An 18,694-nucleotide genomic window follows, 5' to 3' on the forward strand; every position below is an offset into this window, starting at 1 on the left:
TGTCTGGCCACTGACACGCACGGACTTGGTTTACAGGCACTAGAGGGGAAGATGAGCGTGGGGTGACTGGTCGGAAATTCAAGACCTAGCAAAACGGGGCGAGGGTTGTTGAGAATTTATGATAAATCCATGGTCTAAAGGCAAGGCCAATAATGAACTCCTCGGTGAGGCTAAGCGAGGTGGTCCACATTGAGTTGACCAGAATCTGACCAGATGAAGAGAAAATTTTGAGCCTGTGAAATGGTGCATTTTTGTTGCTGACTTTATGAATGGCCTTCCTGATTTGACTTTGCTTATGGATGCAGATTTCACAGGGTTCCAACTGGAATGAAGTTCATTCACATCAAAGAATATGATTGTCTCCTCAGAGCACTGGGTTGATGAGGGAAGAACGGAAATCGGATACCCAAAATTGGGGGGATAACGGCATGAAGTGATTGGCTTACAAACTTTCATAGGTGGGGGAATATATTCATAGATAGGATTAAGGTGTAGGTGTTCCTTAACTGCAATTGTTAGGCATAGGATATTTTTGCTTTAATCACTTATAGAATGTTATGTTTAAATGAGAGTGGCACATATTTTAATTGTATGCATTTTAGCTTTATCCTATTGGGTACACATAGGAGCCATTGGCTGATGAAGGTGTTTACTAATGGGTGACCAATTAATCCCCTGTGCCTCTGTGTCTTTGCAGACAAAAGCATTGCCAAATGACTGTTATTTGTGACCTTGCTGCTAAAAACATTGAGATAACTCTGTTATTTAGATCTCTTTAAGGTTCTTTTGAATCTTGCATATCCATGTGATTGTCTTAGAACCTAGTGCTTTTATTATTCAAATGTTAAGAAAGCATGATTAGTTAAGTAACATTTGCATAGATAAGAGTTTAAGAATGTTTTTTAAGTTCCTTGATGTTTGTATTGTAAGCAATCCCTAAGAAGGGTATAAAAACCAAGCTTTAAATATACTCTGGACTTCAGTCCATCAGACTGTTGTCCTCCCAATCCCATACTTTGTATATATTTCTTTCTTTTCCTTTCATCCACACGCCTCATTTTGCACCCAGCTTGAGACAGGATAGCTGGTGTAATGGCCCGCATTAGGTGCAGATAAGTTTTTATTATTGTGTCAAATTATATATGGTTAAAGAATTATGTGAAAATGTCAAATTGACAAGGGGTGGTCTGCTGTAGTTACATCATCACAATTTAAGGTGTCAATTTGAGAATTAAGAGTGTAGGGGTGGGGTCTAGCCTGTCAATCGTGATATAGCCAATGAGGCCTCTGTATGGGCGTGGCCTTCTCCTGAGGATTCTGGCAACTCTGGTTTTCCTCCTGGAAGTTGGAGAGACACTGTCGCTTTCTCTCTCTGCTCACTCACTTGGAGACACTCTACCAACAAGTCACGTGGCCTTACGCTAATAGACCATGTGCCCTGGGAACTGGAAATTCCACATGTAGAACTCTGGCCAATGCTGAGATGCTTCTACTGCCACTAGATCTACAAGATTTTGCACACATGGCCCTGTGATCTTCGTGCATTCAGCGTCATTGCATGTGTTTCATGAGTCCGAAGAGGACTTTATAGATTAGTATCAGATGTATGGGCTAATATGGGACTTATGGACTTGTTCTGGACTGGGCTGGGAGGTTTTTCAACATTCACTTGCTCTGTATATAGCTCTTTCTTCTACACCCATGAGTCGGCCTGGATTTGTCTCTCTGGTGACTCAGACTAACACATTATGTTGGTATTGTTTTACCCTGACCACTGCATTTTGCTTTTGTTCTTTATTCTCTGTTGGATTACCAGTTTATGACGCACTGGAGGAGTGAGTGCAGAGAGATAAGAACTAGATGCAAGGATGAGTAGGGGATGTGGAGTGGGGGGGCAGAGATGGGGAAGGTGAAGGGATGTCAGGAGTAAGCACTGAGGGCGGGGTGGGGAGACAGCCCTTTTACTGAATGTGACCACACAGCATATTTTAAAGGTGATATAGTCCTGGGCGAAGGAAAACGTTCTGAAATTGATTGTGGTAATGATTGTACAATTCTTCTTGACATTTGAATGATATAATTGTATGATGTGTATTATGTGCCAATAAAACTGAAGGGGGGGAAAAGAAAGAAATAGGTTGTTCACATCTGAGGAATTAGACACTGAAAACCCTATGGGCAGAATGGAAACATGGTCAGATACAGAAAGCCCCTGTGAAAGAGCCGGGCTTTTTTTTAGATAATGAACTCTTTGAATGAAAAATAAAAAAGAAAAGAAAGCAAACGAACTCTTCAGGTTGGAAAACACTCAAAGTATGATTGAGAAAGCATTGCCTTTTCTTTTTTCTGTTTTTCCCCAAAACCATTTTATTGGGAGCGAATACCGATATCATATATAGTTCAATCACATCAAGCAATAATGTACAATTGCTACCACACTCCATTTCAAAATATTCTCTTCCTTCTTGAGCAACTAGATATCAGCTACCTTCACCAAACACATACATCCCTCACTGTACTCCCCGAAACCCTTATTCTATTTCCTGTCTCTATAGGTCCAACATTGGGTCTCATATGCTGAAAGGATTTTAACCATTCAAATCAGGTTTATCATTTTGATCTCCCATAATCATCTCTCCAAAGCACTCGGTTTGGTATCCAGTTTCTTCCCATTTCTCTTTTATGTGTAGAGGGAAGGCACCTGAGGCTTACTTCCCATGTAGAGCTCCCATCTGTGTCTAGGGTTCCCACTGCCATCCATAGTCTCACAGTTTAGGCTCTGATACTATTCCCTCCTTCATTTTTGGGTATGATTTACAATCCTTCAGTCACTGATGTGGACTTCTTCCATGTGGGCTTAGGTGACATCTCAACAAGCCTTTAAGACCCCAATCAATACTTTATGTGATCACTGGGCATCATCTAATTTCTTCAACACACTTTGCTCTGACACCCATATTTGATGTGTTCCCTTCCTGAGGATGAGTATCAAGCGGGGCTATGATGTAAGGATTAATTGTTCTTAAATTAGAATTAGGATTAGGTGAGCCCCAAACCCATCCCTGCGTCTATGTTTTTTGTTTGGTTTTGTTTTACCTTCCTTTGGCTCCCTTTAGAGACTTCCTTGTTAATGTATGGTAAAGAGTATTATTGACCACCTCCCTGGGGAATAAAGCTCTTCCATTAATATTGTCACTAATTAGCCCCTGGCACTAAGTTTTAAAGCACTGTTGAGGGAGGAGTAATGGGCCAATGAAGGCTAATTGCATATTGCAATATCTGAATTATTCACTTGTACAGAAATAATCCTTTCCTGACTCGATGCTAGTTACATAATCAATTGGAGTTGGTTGTCAAAGAAAGTGTACAGTTATATTCACTGAGAAGTCAGTCAAGGTTGGTCAGAATAACGTATATCTTAATATAGCATGTAGGGCACTGATGTAGTAAGTCAAGGAGTGTCGATCTATAACCACAGTATAGCAGGCCTCTGATTCTTTAAACCCCATGAATTTCAGTTTTAATTCTTCAGGTTACAAGTGTGGGTGAGGTGGAGTTCTTTTAACCTAGTGGAGCATTTATTGAACAGAGCATCCTTTTCCCATCTTATACTTATTGAGCCTTTGTCAAAATCAGTTTTTTATGCGTGTTTTTTGGGGGAGGGTTCTGTCCTGATTGATTCATCTATGAATCTATAATTATACCAGTGTCAGGATATTTTGACACATTAGTTGCATAGTAGGTTTTGAGGTCACGTAGTGTAAGACCACCTGCTTTGTTCATCTCTTGTGGAAGTTGTTTGCCTATCCTGGACATCTCTCTCCATATGTAGTTGATAGTGTTTTCATTTCTTTGAAGAATGATGCTGGAATTTGGAAGGGATTGAATTGAATTTGTAGATTCCTTTAGGTACTGTTGACATTTCCATGATATGGAGTGTTCTGATCCATGAACACAAGATATTGATGCCTTTGTTCAATCCCTTTTTGTTCCTTGTAATAATGTTCTGAATTTTTATTTGTACGGGTCTTTTGTTTCTTTGGTTAGATTTACTCCCAGGTTATTTCAGCTTTAGTGTTATGTGTTATTCCTGGTTGACTAGAGAAACAAATGCAGAGGCACTCATGTATGTATAAGAAAGACGGAAGTAGGGGGAAAATCAGGAGCTGATACCAAAGGCTCAAATACAAAGAAAATGCTTTGAAAATGATGATGGCAACCTATGTATAAAGGTGCTTGAGACAATGGATGGATGGGCGGATTGTGCTGAGTGGTACGAGCCCCCAGGAAAATGATTTAAGATATTCATGTCAAAGGGTAATTTTATATTAAGCAATCTTCCACACTGAACCCAGATCAAGTATAATTCCAATATTAACCCATATGTCCGATACGAGTCTATAAATTCCTTTTCAGACTCAGTACATGCAATGATGCACGCTCTTTCTGCTTCACCTTGCTGATGAGAAGCTTCCTGCATTGTGTTTTATCGCATGCACTGCGTGAGCTCAAAGAGGATTTTATGGATTAGTATTGGTCATGTGAAGTAATATTACAATTATGGACTTGATCTGAAGAGGCTGAGATGTTTCCCCAACATACAACTGCTCTTTGATATAAAGCTTTCTCATCCATTTAGAGAAGTGTGTCTGGATTTGTTTCTCTCGAACCGGAACTGTAAATGATAGATAGATAGATAGATAGATAGATAGATAGATAGATAGATAGATAGATAGATAGATAGATAGATAGATAGACAGACAGACAGACAGACAAACCCAGACAGACAAATGTGGCTATTGTGTTCTTGAGGTCTTTTTTCATATTCCCATCACTAGTATGTAGGAATCCAATTGATTCCTGCTTGTGGCTCTTGAATCCTGCTACCTACTTACCTCCTCAATTGTTTCCAACAATACAATGTTGACACCTTTGGATTGTTTCTATATAAAATTATATCGTCTGTAAATAGCTAAAGTTCCAGTTCTTCTTTGCCAGTTGTACTCGCTTGATTTCTTGCTGTGTCTATTGGTTCTGGCTAGCCCTCTTGGCACAATGTTGAATAAGAGTGGAGATATGGGAGGGACATCCTTGTCGGGTTCCCTTATTTGTTGAGCATGTTTTCAGCTTTTTTCCATTTAATATCATATTAGCTATTGCTGTTACTTACTGACAGGTCTTCAGCAGTGAATGAGTTCCTATCTCTCAACAGCCCCTCCAACACTTGTTACTTTCTGATTTCTTGAATTGGGCTGTCTTTGGGGGTATTAAGAGATATCTCATAGTTGTTTTAATTTACATTTATCTTCTGGCTAATAATAGGAAACATCTTGTCATATATTTATTGGCCATTTGGATGTCCACCCTTGTGGAAACTCTGTTCAGGTCTTTTGTCCACCTCTGTGAGCAATTAGTTTTTTTTCTTATTGTAAGCTAGCATAGTATTGTAGATTTTAGTAATAAGACCTTTATCTGATGTGTCATTGCTAAAGATGTTTTCACAGTCTGTGGGCTCTCTTATACCCTCTTGATGAATTCTTTCAATGTACACAGGTGTTTTAGCTTACAGACAGGGTTTTAACCATTCAAATCAGGTTTATCAGTTTGATCTCCTATCATCAACTCTCCAATGCACTCTGTCTGGTAACCAGTTTCTTTCCATCCCTCTATTATGTATAGCGGGGAATTAGCAACAGACATCTTTCCTGTGTCAATCTCACATATGTATCTTGGGCTCCCACTGTCGTCCATAACCTTCTGCAAACCAGAATCTCACAGTTTAAGCTCTGATACTATTCCCTCCATCATCTTCAGATTATCTGTTTTAAAAGCCTTCAGTCACAGATATTTGTTTGCTTCTTCCATGAGGACTTACTTGACAGCTCAAATAGCCCTTAAAATCCCAGTCCTTATTTTATCTGATAGCCAGGTACCATCTAATTTCTTCTCACACTTTGCTATAACACCCATATTTTCTGTGTTCACTCCCTGACGATTAGTATAAAGCAGGGATATGATGTAAGAATTAACTGTTCTTAAATTAGAGCTTGTTTTTTGCAAGCCCAAAACACGTTCCTGGGTCAACGTTTGTTTTTTACCTGCCTTTGAGTCCCTTTGGAGACCTCCTTGTCAATGGATGGTATGAAGTATTATTGATCATCTCCCTGGGTAATAAAGGTCTTCCATTAATATTGTCACTGATTAGCCCCTGGTAGTAATTTTTTAAAGCACTGTTGAGAGAAGGAAAATAATTAAATAATTTGTAAAAAGCAGGGCTGAGATTCATGAGAGGAAAAACAAGGAAACTATGAAAAAATTAATGCAGCTAAATGTTGGTTCTTTGAAAGGATTAACAGAATTGACAGCCCACTGGCAAACCCAACCAAAGAAAAGAAGGGAAAAAAATGTCAATAGCAAGGATGAAAGATGAAACAGGAGACATAACACTGGACTCAAATGAAATGTGAAGAATAATTACACAGTACTATGAAGGCCTGTCCTCCAATGAATTCAACACCTAGGAACACATGGACAAATACTTGGAAAACCCATCCCTCCCTAGACTATCCCCGATGGACATCAAGGATATCAACAGACCCATAGCAATAAAAGTAATAGACAAGGTTATCACCGGATTATGAACAACAAAATCTCCTGGGCCTGATAGTTTCACAGGATAATTCTACTAAGCATCCAGGGAAGAACTGTTACCTATCCTACACAACCTCTTGCAGAACACAGAAAAAGACGGCAAATTCCCAAACTCTTTCTGTGAAGTCAGTGTAACTCTGATAAAGAAACCAGGCAAGGATCCCACAAGAATCAAGAACTATAAGCCAATTTCCCTAATGAATGTTGATGCAAAAATCCTTAACAAATTACTGGCCAATAGAATACAAAATTATATAAAACAAATAAATCACCATGACCAAGTGGGATTCATATCATGAATGTAGGATGGTTCCACATACAAAAGACTTTTAGTAATGTTCGCCATTTTGACATGGAAAGTTTGAAGAACCGCATGATAACATCTATACATGCGGAAAAAGCACTAGACAATATCCAACACTCATTCCTTTTTAAAGACACTCAAAAAGATAGAAATGTAAGGAAAATTCCTCAATATAATACTAGCTATATATAAAAAAAAAACAACAGCAAACATGGTAGTCAATGACAAAAACACAAATACATTCCCTCTGAAAAAAGGGACAAGGATGCCCTTTGTCCCCACTCTTATTTCACATCATACTGGAGATTTTAGCTAATAAGGCAAAGAAAAGACATCAAAGGTATTCATCTGGAAAATAAGAGAGGAAACTATCATTATTCACAGATGATATGATTTTATATATGGAAAATCCCAAAAACTCTATAAGGGGAGTGCTGGAAGCGATAAAGGAATATGGCAGAGTGGCAGGAGACAAGATCAACAAACAGAAGTCTATTGGACAAGACCGCAGAAGAGGGGATCAAAAAGGCAGTACCCTTCACAAGAGCCAAGCAAAAATGGAAATATCTAGGGATATAACTGACAACAAAAAAAAAAACAAAAAAAAATGTAAGAAAAAACTACAGAACACTATTACAAGAAAGACTTAATATAATAAAGATGACAATTCTGCCCAAGTAACTATATAAGTTCAATGCTATCCCAATATGAATACCACCATCCTTCTTCAAAGAATTGGGGAAAAAAAGATTACCAACTTCATATGGAAGTTGCGTAGAAATAGCAGAGGGAAAAAGCGCAGAAATAGCAGAGAAGGACAGAGTGGGAGGGCTTGCTCTACCTGACTTTGGCACATATTAGACAGCCTCGATGGTAAAAACCTCATGGTATTGGTATGGCAGATACTCAGAACAATGGAAAAGAACTGAGAACCCAGAAATAAACTCATCAGCATACAGACAACTGATATTTGATAATGGCCCAAATATTATCACATGAGAAGTGGATGTTCTCAAGTGGTGCTGGGAAAAAAATGGATACCTACAAAAAAAAAACGGAGCAGACCCTTGCCTCACTCCATGCACAAGAATAAACTCAAGGTGGATCACAGACCTTGAGCTAAAACCCCAAACTATTAGGGCCATCAATGAGGCAATTGAGACAAACCTGAGAACTTTGGATCAGAGAATACATAAGCTATCAGAAACAGGAAAGGACATAAACACAGAGGAGGTACAAATTGACAAATAAGATATACACCGTGTACATCAAAAACTTCACCAAGAGAGTAATAAGAGAGCCACGGATGTGGGAAACATATTTAGCACTGACACGCCAGACCAAAGGCCTTATTACTAAAATCTACAATTCTCTGATAACTTACAATAAGAGAAAAAAAAACTGCCCGCTGAGGAGGTGGGCAAATGACCTGAACAGAGTTTTCACAAGTACAGAAACCCAAATGGCCAATAAATAGATGAGAAAAGGTTCTCGATCATTAGCCCCATAAGATATGTACTTTTAAACAACTATGAGATACTAGCTAACACCCTCAAAGATACGAATTCAAAAAATCACAAAGTAACAAGTGTTGAAGGGGCTGTGCTAAGATAGGAAAGCTGGTAAAAAAAAACTCTGGTACATATATACAATGGAGTCTATGAATCCCTAAAAAGCAGTGATGAACGCATGAAGCACATATCTGCATGGACAAAACTGGGGGATATTAAGCTAAGCGAAGTAACCCAAGCACAAAAAGACAAGTACATGAGCCCACTGAGGTAAGGTTAAAAGTGAAATTATTGTTTCTTTCCTGTCTGTCTAGGCAAGAAGGAGGTATAAACAATCCGGGGGAGAAAACAACATGACCAATGGCTCCAGGGAAATGGGAGAGAGGGCAGAAGGGGGAAAAGAAAAGGGGTACCAACAAACGCAGGGATAAGAGAACAACAAGTGATCAAAAATCCATGGTGAGGAGGGCATGGGATGCCTGGTGGGGCTTGATCAAGGGCAATGTAGCCAAAAGGAATTACTGAAACCTGAATGAAAGCCAAACGTGGTAGCAGGACAAGAGGAAAGTAAAAGGAAATAGAGAAAAGAACTAGGTGGCAAAGGGCATTTATAGAGGTCTAAATACAGGCATGTACATAAGTAAATATATTTATATATAACGATAGGGAAATATATCTATGTGTATAGATTTATATGTTAACTATTAAGGTAGTAGTCAGTCATTGGGATGAGAGCTGTAAGAGCCCCCAATAGATTGATTTTTTTTAAAGCATTTTCATTGTTGCAAATAATTGAGTTCTCTTTGAGAGCAGTTTACTACAAGTATTTCACTCATGAGCACATCATTTGTAAGTTTGTTGTGTCAGTCTGGGTAGAGTAGAGAAGCAAATCCATAGAAACTCATATGAGGCCAAGAAAGAGTTTTCGGGCGGCGGCAGAGAAAGAGGAAGAGCCGGCTCAGGGCCAGCGGAGGGCTCGGCCGGGGAGGGCTCGCTCTGAGGGGCCCCAGAGCAGCGCATCTCGCCAGCACCGTCGGGGTCCAGCGCCCGACCGCGAGCCCGGTGAAGCCAGCCCGGTGAAGCGACATCAGGCATCCGAAGGTGAAGACATGGGGAAGGCTTGCTTGCGCTCTAGGGAATTCATCATACCCTGGCCACGCTGGACACTCGTGGCCTGAAGGGTTGAGCTAACAGTGCTCCGTCACATGTCGAACACTTACGACACAGGTTGGAGTCGACGTGTCGGACGAAGGTGAGAGCAGCGAGCGCAGCGTTATCATTCGTTGCTTCAAAACTTAAAAGTGCAAGTAGAGCAGTGAGTGGTAGTACCCCAAGACTCGCAGGCCATACCCAGAGCTGTGCTCACAAAGGGAGTGGGCCCTGCGCCCCTTTCTCACGTCCTCTAAGTGGCCTTGCTGCGTGTCCCCTGGGAGTGTCTTGGGGCCAGTGGACTGGGCAGAAAGCAGTTAATAGAGAAGGACCCATGGCCGCAGCACAAATGATTCACAAGATCAATCAATAGCTCGCGGCATTGAGTTAGACGTTGCTAATGGCACAGGTGCTGGCGGAGACCTTGGCAGAGCTGCGGGGGACAGGGACAAGGTGCCTGGGGTGAGCTTTCAAAGACGACTAAGTGCTTTCTCCAGCTCCTGCCCAGGCAAAGACCCCGATTTTCTCCAGACGGATAGTATCAGGAAAGTGACTCATGTCGAATCCAAGGTTAAAAAAACGAGCAAACAAACAAAACTCACCACCATCAAGTCAATTCCAACTCTACGGGATAGGATGAACCTGTCCCCGTGGGCTGCTGAGACTGTAACTCTTTACGGAAGCAGAAAGCCTCATCTTTCTCCTGAAGAGCAACTGGTGGTTTCAAACTGCCGACCTTGTAGTTAGTAGCCCAACTGGTAACTGACTACACCACCAGGGCTCCCTCATGAACGGTGAGACACGTGGTAAGGAGAGGAGACGGCGGTGACATGAACACGGCACAGGAGGCAGCGGCGCTGTGAATCTGTTTCTGGACTGTGAAAGCTTTCAGTGACGTGGGCAAGCCCCGCTGTTCGACAGCTGGTGAAGGGCAGGAGGGTGTCCCCAACCTTACCTGAGGGACAGAGTATGTCACGTAAAAACCAAGCCGAAGACAACCGCTCAGCGCTTGCTTCCTCAGAAGAGGGTGGCCTTGGGAAGGAGGAACTAGGTCCTCTTCCTGACATTGAGAATTAGGGGATTTCTGGAACAGCGTGTCCTCAGCTTGGTAGAATGCTGGGAACTGGTTTGGATCAAAAACAAAGATGGGGAAGGAGGCTTCATGGTCTAATGAGCATAGTGAGTCCTCCCCCATTTCTGCAGGGCCTTCCACCTGGCCCTTTTGAACGCAGAGGCCCCGAGGGCAGGGATGCCCAGAGGTATTAAGCCCTGAATACCATCTCCTGTCCCTTCCCCCGTGCCATGCCTTTTAGTGTGTAACCCATTGCTGCGTCAATCTGTGGGCGAGAGTTGGTGCACGCAGATTGAAGGCCGAGAATGGGGAAAGAAAGGGCTCAATCGTGACGACAAAGCGAGGGGACGGCAGGACGAGGCAGCTGACGTTCTCCTTGACGCGTGGCTGTGTGTTGGGACTGACCCGATGGCCCCTCATAACAGTAGCAGGAAAGAGAAGGTCAGGGGTGGTGGCTCAGTCCCACCCAGCCACGGAAGCAAGGCCTGGAAATCTTCCATAAGGGTGACAGCCAAGAAAGAACTATGTAGCAGTTTTCACTCGGTAACATGTGCCGTTGCTGGAGTCATCTGCTCCAAGGTAGGAGGTGTGGCCTGGTTTTTTTTCATTGCCACCTGTGCCTGTGGGAGGGGCCAGGAGAGGGGGCGTGGTCAGAGTCAAGCTCAGTACAAGTCACTCCACACACTGCCCCATCCTTCCAGTACTGAGAGTCCCTGGCCAATTACCCTCCCCCGGGACTGACCTGGAAGTCCCTTGTAGAAAAATGTATGGGGTGACTTGAAGCGTCTCACTAACCTCACTGGCGTGAAGAGCAGCAGAGAATGGCATTTAGCATTTCAGATCCTGGTGTGAAGGGGCCTTTCTGTAGGTCAGTGTGGCTCCACCTTCCTAATGCTGCGACCCTTTCATACAGTTCCTCAGGTGATGGTGACCACCCCAACCATCAAATTATTTTCATTGCTACTTCATGACTGTAATTTTGTTACTCTTATGAATTGTCATGTAAATATCTGATCTGCAGGATGTATTTTCATTGCTACCAATTGAACATCATTAAAGCATAGTGATGAATCACAAAAACAAACAACAAAAAAGAGTCTTCCCTAATGAAATATTTTTTTAAAAAGAGAAAGAGTTTTATAAAAAGGGTAATATACATTAAGAAAGCATCCGCCCCCGCCCCCTCAAAAAAGGAAAGCATCCCAACCCAATCCAGTCCAAATCCATAAGTCTGATATTAGCCCATATGTCTGATACCAATTTATAAAGTCCTGTACTCACTCACAAAACACAGTGAATGATGCCAAATCCAGGAGGATCAAGGCCAGTGCATAGTAAGTCTTTGGATCCAGTGGCGATGTAAGCATCTCAGGGCTGGCAGGGGTCTCCACGTGGCTTCGTTAGCGCCCAGGGCTGCATCAGGGTAGGTCCATGCATCAGGGTAGGTGCAGTGGCTTCTCCTCGGGGATAACTCACAGGGATTCAGTCTTCTCAGTAGAGACTCTCCAAGGGAGTAAACAGACAAAGACAGTGTCTTCGGCCTCCAAGGAGGAAATCCTAGAGTTTTTCCAGAATCGTCAGGGGAAGGACATGCCCACAGAGAGGTCTCATTGGTTAGCTCCTGATTGACAGGCCAAACTCCGCACCTTCACTCCTAAGGAAAGTGTAACTGGCTTCAGGACTGTACAACAGTCAGGAAAGCCTCTAGTCTGATACCTGGCCCTGGACTTGAACCTTGTTTCACTCCAAAAACTGTCTGAGCCACAAACCGATGAGAAACAGAAACCTGGTTTTTGTGCAAACTCATGTGGCTGTCTACTGGAGAAAGATGCACTAAGCCTTAGAAACGCATGATCGGGTCCTTTGGAGTCACAATCCACTAAGGGTGAGTTTGGATTGACTTCCGGATACGGACCTAGGAAGCTTAGATGGCTGAGTTGGGTGAGAGTTGTACTGTAGCCCTTTAGATTGGCTTCTAAACCCACCGGTCTACAGGAGGGGAGCAATGAGGTGAGCTGCTCCCCTATAGATTGACAGCCTCACAGCTCCATACAGGGTGGATGCGGGTTGGAGGTGACACAGTGACAGTGGGTTCTGGATTGGTATATCCCTAGAGAGAGGCCACACAGTATAGTTGGTCACTGTTTGGGTGACTAATGCAAGGACCTGGGGTTCCAACTCGCAGGCAGCTCTGCTTCAGAAGGACGCTTCTGTGCTCCAGCACAATGACTTCATAAGGACACAAAGGTCACCTCGTTCTGAGTTAACGGATTTAGAAGTTAAAGGTTCAGGTTTGCTATCTTCCATGGAAGCTAAATACAATGCTCACGACTCTGCTACAGAAGAGCCCTTTTTAAGTGACAGATGAGGTCCCATCTGGCTTGGGCTTTCTGGAGAGCATACCGGCTTTCGTGACTGTCACATGGCCACCCAAAGACCACCAGTGAGGGAGCTCCTTCTCTGGATGAAGTGAAAATGATAGTCTGATGTCTGGGAGGCTTGTGGAATTTCCCTCAGCTAGACATAGATCTTGTTGTACCACACCCTTCCCTTGCACACAAAATAAATCATTCACTGCTCATGCAAATGCAAACTTAATCCACTCTTGACTGCCCCAGGGACCTGGATCAGCCATTTCAGATAACCCTTTGTTTGGAAGAAATCCCGTGGCTTACTTTAGAGCCAATGGGAAAGCCCTATTTGTGTAAGCACTGGGAGGGAAAGGGTGTGGACTCCAGGGTCCAATCACAGGGCACCCTGGAACCTAATGCCATCTTCCCCAGAGGAGCCTCAGTGTTCACAGAACTGGCTGACCGCAAGGTCTGAAATCTCTCGCTCCCATCCCTGGCGGACCTGGTGCCTGCGCTGACCTCCAAAGCTGCGGTCCACTAGAAGGAACGCTTGCCAGAGCCTTCAGGTGAGCACACACAGTCTAGGCCATTAGTGGTAGGAAACCTTTGCCGTTCTGTGTGGCTCTGTGGGGAAGCTGGTTTGCTTCTCTCTTGCTCGAGATCCTCCACGGGCCTCCTCTGGTAACCTCCTTGTCAAGAAACTCAACTTACTCAATTACTATGGAGTCGATTCTGACCTGTGGCCACCCCATAGGACTGACTACAGATGCCCCTGTGAGCTTCCGAGGCAGAAAGCCTTGGCTGGAGTACAAAGCCAAGGATGTCTCCTGCGGAAGAGCTGCTGGTCCCCAGCTGTGGACCTGCTGGTTATCAGCCCGAGTCCTGACCACTCTGCTACCAGGACTCCTCTGTTACAAGTGGCAGTCATGTAACCTGCCCATGACATTTCATGAAACCCTGACTACAGCAGTCAGGAAAACCTTGAGCCTGATATCCAGCCATGGACTTGGAACTTGCTTGACTCCATAACTGTCTGAGCCAGAACCAGTTAGGAACCTGTTATCTGTACAAACACATGTGGCTGTCTACTGGAGATAGATGGACAATGCCTTAGAAATGCTAGATCGGGTCCTTTTGGGTCACAGGCCACTATTGCAGCTGTTCTCAACCTGTGGGTCGTGAACCCTTTGGGGGCTGAATGACCCTTTCACAGTGGCCGCCGAAGACCATAGGAAAACACATTTCTGATGGTCTTGGCAACTGAGATGCCACTCCTCTAGCCATCTCCTGCCAGGTTCACCCACATGCAGATATGCCCACCTATGAGTACCTGGCTTGAAGACTGTTACCCATGCTATGCCAAGCCTTAAGACAAAATTTCATTTATTTGCAATTAGAAATAAATATTTCACAATATATCATTACATATTGTTTTCATGATTAATCATTATGCATTAACTATGTTCAATGTGTAATAAGGATAATATATCCTGCATATCAGATATTTACATTCGGATTCATAACAGGAGAAAATTACAGTTATGAAGTAGCAACGAAAATAATTTTATGGCTGGGGGGATCACCACAACATGAGGAACAATGTGAAAGGGTCACAGCATTAGGAAAGGGGATGAGATTTAACTTTGACTTCCGGATAGGACCTAGGAGGTTTAAATCGCTGAGTTGGGTGAGAGTTGTACTGTAGCCCTTTGGATCGGCTTCTAAATCCACCACTCCATCGAAGGGAGCAATGAGGTGAGCTGCTCCCCTATAGATTTACAGCCTCACAGCTCCATACAGGGTGGATGTGAGTTGGAAGTGACTCAGTGGCAGTGGGTTCTGGATTGGTATATCCCCAGAGAGAGGCCGCGCAGTATAGTTGGTCACTGGTCGGCGACTAGCACAAGGACCTGGGGTTCCAATTAGCAGGCAGCTCTGCTTCAGAAGGACACTTCTGTGCTCCAGCACAATGACTTCATACAGACACACAGGTCGCCTTTTTCCAGGTTATGGATTTAGAAGTGAAAGGTACAGGTTTGCCCTCTTCCATGGAAGCTAAATACAATGCTCATGACTCTGCCACAGAAGAGCCCTTTTTAAGTGACAGATGAGGTCCCATCTGGCTTGGGCTTTCTGGAGAGCATACAGGCTTTTACCCAAAGCCGGCTTTCATGACCCAAAGACCACCAGTGAGGGAACTTCTCTGGATGAAGTGAAAATGATAGTCTGATGTCTGGGAGGCTGGTGGAATTTCCCTCAACTAGACATTCATCTTGTTTTACCACACTTTTCCCTTGAAAGCAAAGGAAATTGTTTACTGCTCATGCAAATGCAACCTTATTCACTCCTGACTGCCCCAGGGGATTGGAGCAGCCATTTAAGAGAGCTCTGTGTTTGGAAGAAATTCCATGGTTTCCTTTAGAGCCAATGGCAAGGCCTGTTTGTGTTACAATGGGAGGGAAAGGGTGTGGTCCCCAGGGTCCAATCAGAGGGCACCCTGGAACCTAATCCTATCTTCCCCAGGAGGGCTACAGCTTGCCCAGAACTCCACTGACTGCAAGGTCTGAAATCTACTGCTTCAGTCCTTGGCGGACCTGGTTCCTGCGCTGACCTCTGATGCTCCAGTTCTGCAGTGCACACTGAAGAAACTCTTGTCAACGTCTTCAGGTGAGCACTCAAATTCGAGTCATTTAATGCTAAGAAATTCTCAGTTACGTGTGGCTCTGTGGGAAAGCTGGCTTACTTTTCCCCTACTAATGATCCTTCATGGAGCTCCTCTGTTGACCTCATAGCCTTTTTCAAGGAACTAGTTTACCTTATTACCATTGATTCAGTTCTGGCTTCGGATGTAGACTTAAGGATTGTAGCTGCCTCTCTTGTTTAAGAGTTCATCTGTAAACACTTGCATTCGCTTTGACTGCAGCAGCCCAGCAGTTGGGGATAGATGAGGTGATATGCTCCCCTAAAGAGTTACAGCCTCATAATTCCAGAAAAGATTGGTTTTTGTTGGAAGTGACACAATGGGTTTGGGTTTAAAGTCTATCTAGAAGATCACTGGTCATTACTATTTGTATTCCTGACCTATGATCAGTGTGTCCAGGTCTCCTACAGCTTCACTCCAAATAGATAACCATTTCCACCTCTTTAAAAATAAACTTCAGAAATCCCAGGGCCCGAGCTACTGTAGGATCTTCATTACATAAGTCAACCTCATGACGTTGATTTGACAACTTTCCGTTTTCTTTTATCCCCCAACCCATTGTTAAACTAGGGCAGTAATATGTTATTTTTAAAGGGGTTATTTTTTTTTGCATGATCTCATACTGATCCTTAAACATAGTAATTACACCTTACAGAACAGAATACCTAATTCTTTGCTTGGTGGATTATCAGGTCTTTCAGCCTCTTAATTAGCCATAGTTGCTTAGAAGCAGTGATTGGTGTTCTAACATTTTTGTGAAATTTCCTTTGGTAGACACTTATTTTCCCTTGTTTTCTTACTCTTTCCCATTTGAAAACAAAGGAAATGGGTTACCATGGACGCAAATGCAACTGTAAGCACTCTTGACTGCATTAACAGAAGTGTTCATTTAAGATAACCCTTTGTTTGAAAGAAATAACATGGTTTACTTTAGAAACAATGGAAAGGCCTATTGTGTAAACATAGGGGAGGAAAGGGTGTGGTCTCCAGTGTCCAGTCACAGGGCACCTGGGAACTTAATACCATCTTCTCCAGGACGGCCACACCTTGCAGACAAATGCACTGAGTGCAAACTCTTCTGAAATCTACTGCTCCTGTCCCTGGAGTCCTGGTTCCTGCGCTGACCTATGCTCCAGTTCTGCAGCACACACTGAAGGACCTCTGGGCAACGTCTTTAGGTGAGCACTGAAGTTTCAGGCCATTAATGTTAAGAACGTCTTTCAGTTTCGTGTGGCTCTGTGGGAATGCTGGTTTACTTCTCCCTTAATAAGACCCTTCATGAGTCTCCTCTTGTTATTCCATGTGCCCTGGGTCAAGGAACGAAAGGTACCTAATTACCAAGGAGTCGATACTGACCCATGTTTACCCCATAGGATAGGCTACCAATAGCCCTGTGAGTAAGGCTTGACTGGAGTCTGGAGCCCAGGATTTCTCCCTCCGAAGAGCTGGTGGTTGCAATTATAAACCTGGTGGTTGTTAGGCCAAGTCCTACCCACGATGCACCAGGACTCCTGTGTTACAAATGGCAGTCCTCTAACCTGCCCATGACCTTTCATGAAACGTGACTGCAACAGTCAGGAAAGCCTCTAGCATGAGTCCCAGCCATGGACTTGGAAGTGGTTTCAGTCCCAAACTGCGTGAGTCATGAACCATTTAAAAACCTGTCAGAAATCCCTCCGTTCAGACTCACAGGACAGTCTACTTAAGAAGTAGAAATTCATATTGTTTAGTCTAATACCTTTGTGAAATTTCCCTAAGTAGACTTTTAGCTTGACTTGGTTTATTACTCTTTCCCATTTGAAAACAAAAGAAATAGGTTACTGTGGATGCAGATGCAAATGTAATCCCTCCTGACTGCATTAACAGAAGAGTTAATTTAAGATAACCCTTTGTTTGAAAGAAAAACCATGGTGTATTTTAGAGTTTATGGCAAGGCCTTTTTGTGTAAACCCAGGGGAGGAAATGATGTGGTCTCCAGGGGCCAAACACAGGGCACATGGGAACCTAATACCATCTTCCCCAGGAGGTCCACACCTTGCACACAACTGCACTGAGTGCATAGTCTTCTGAAATCTACTGCTCTAGTCCCTGGAGACCCTGGTTCCTGAGCTGACTTCTGATGCTCCAGTTCTGCAGCGCACACTGAAGGATCTCTTGGCAACGTCTTCAGGTGAGCACTCAAATTTGAGGCCATTAATGTTAAGAATGTCTTTCAGTTTTATGTGGCTCTGTGGGAATGCTAGCTTGCTTCTCCCTCACTTCAGATCCCTCATGCCCCTACTTTTTTGACCTCATATCCTTTATTTCAAAGAACTAAATTTAGCTCTATATGATTGAGTCACTTCTGACTTAGATATAAACTTGAATTGCGTAGATGCCCCTCTTGATTTAGAGTCATTTATAAACCTTTGGGTTAGCTTTTAAACCCCACAGCCCATCACTTGGTGCAAGATGAGGTGATACGCTCTCCTAAAGTATTCCTGCCTCATAGTTGGAAACACGATGGCTTGTTGTTGCAAGTGACACAATGGGTTTAAGTTCGGCATAACTCTAACAAAGCACTGGCGATTCTCAGTTGCATTTCTAACCCATGATCAGTGTGTGCCGTTCTTGTGCAGCTCCACTCTCAATAGATAACCATTTCTACCCCTTAAAAATGAATTCCAGAGATCCCAAGACCCGGCTCCTACAGGATCTTCATTAGATAGAGTCAACTTCATGACATTGACTTGAGCATATGTGCACACTACATTTCAGTGAGAGTTTGTCCCCCCTTTTCACAAGTCAATTAAAACTAGGGCTTTATTTTGTATAAAGTTTATTGTTGCATGTTCTCACGCTGATTCTTAAATATAGTAATTCCTCCTTGCAGAACAGATTACCTGATTCTTTTCTTGGGAGATTGTCAGGTCTCTCAGTTTCTTCATTAGCTATAGTTGCTAAGAAGCAATGATT

Source organism: Tenrec ecaudatus, chromosome 4 (genome assembly GCF_050624435.1).
Source record: "Tenrec ecaudatus isolate mTenEca1 chromosome 4, mTenEca1.hap1, whole genome shotgun sequence".
Classification (NCBI taxonomy): Eukaryota; Metazoa; Chordata; class Mammalia; order Afrosoricida; family Tenrecidae; genus Tenrec; species Tenrec ecaudatus.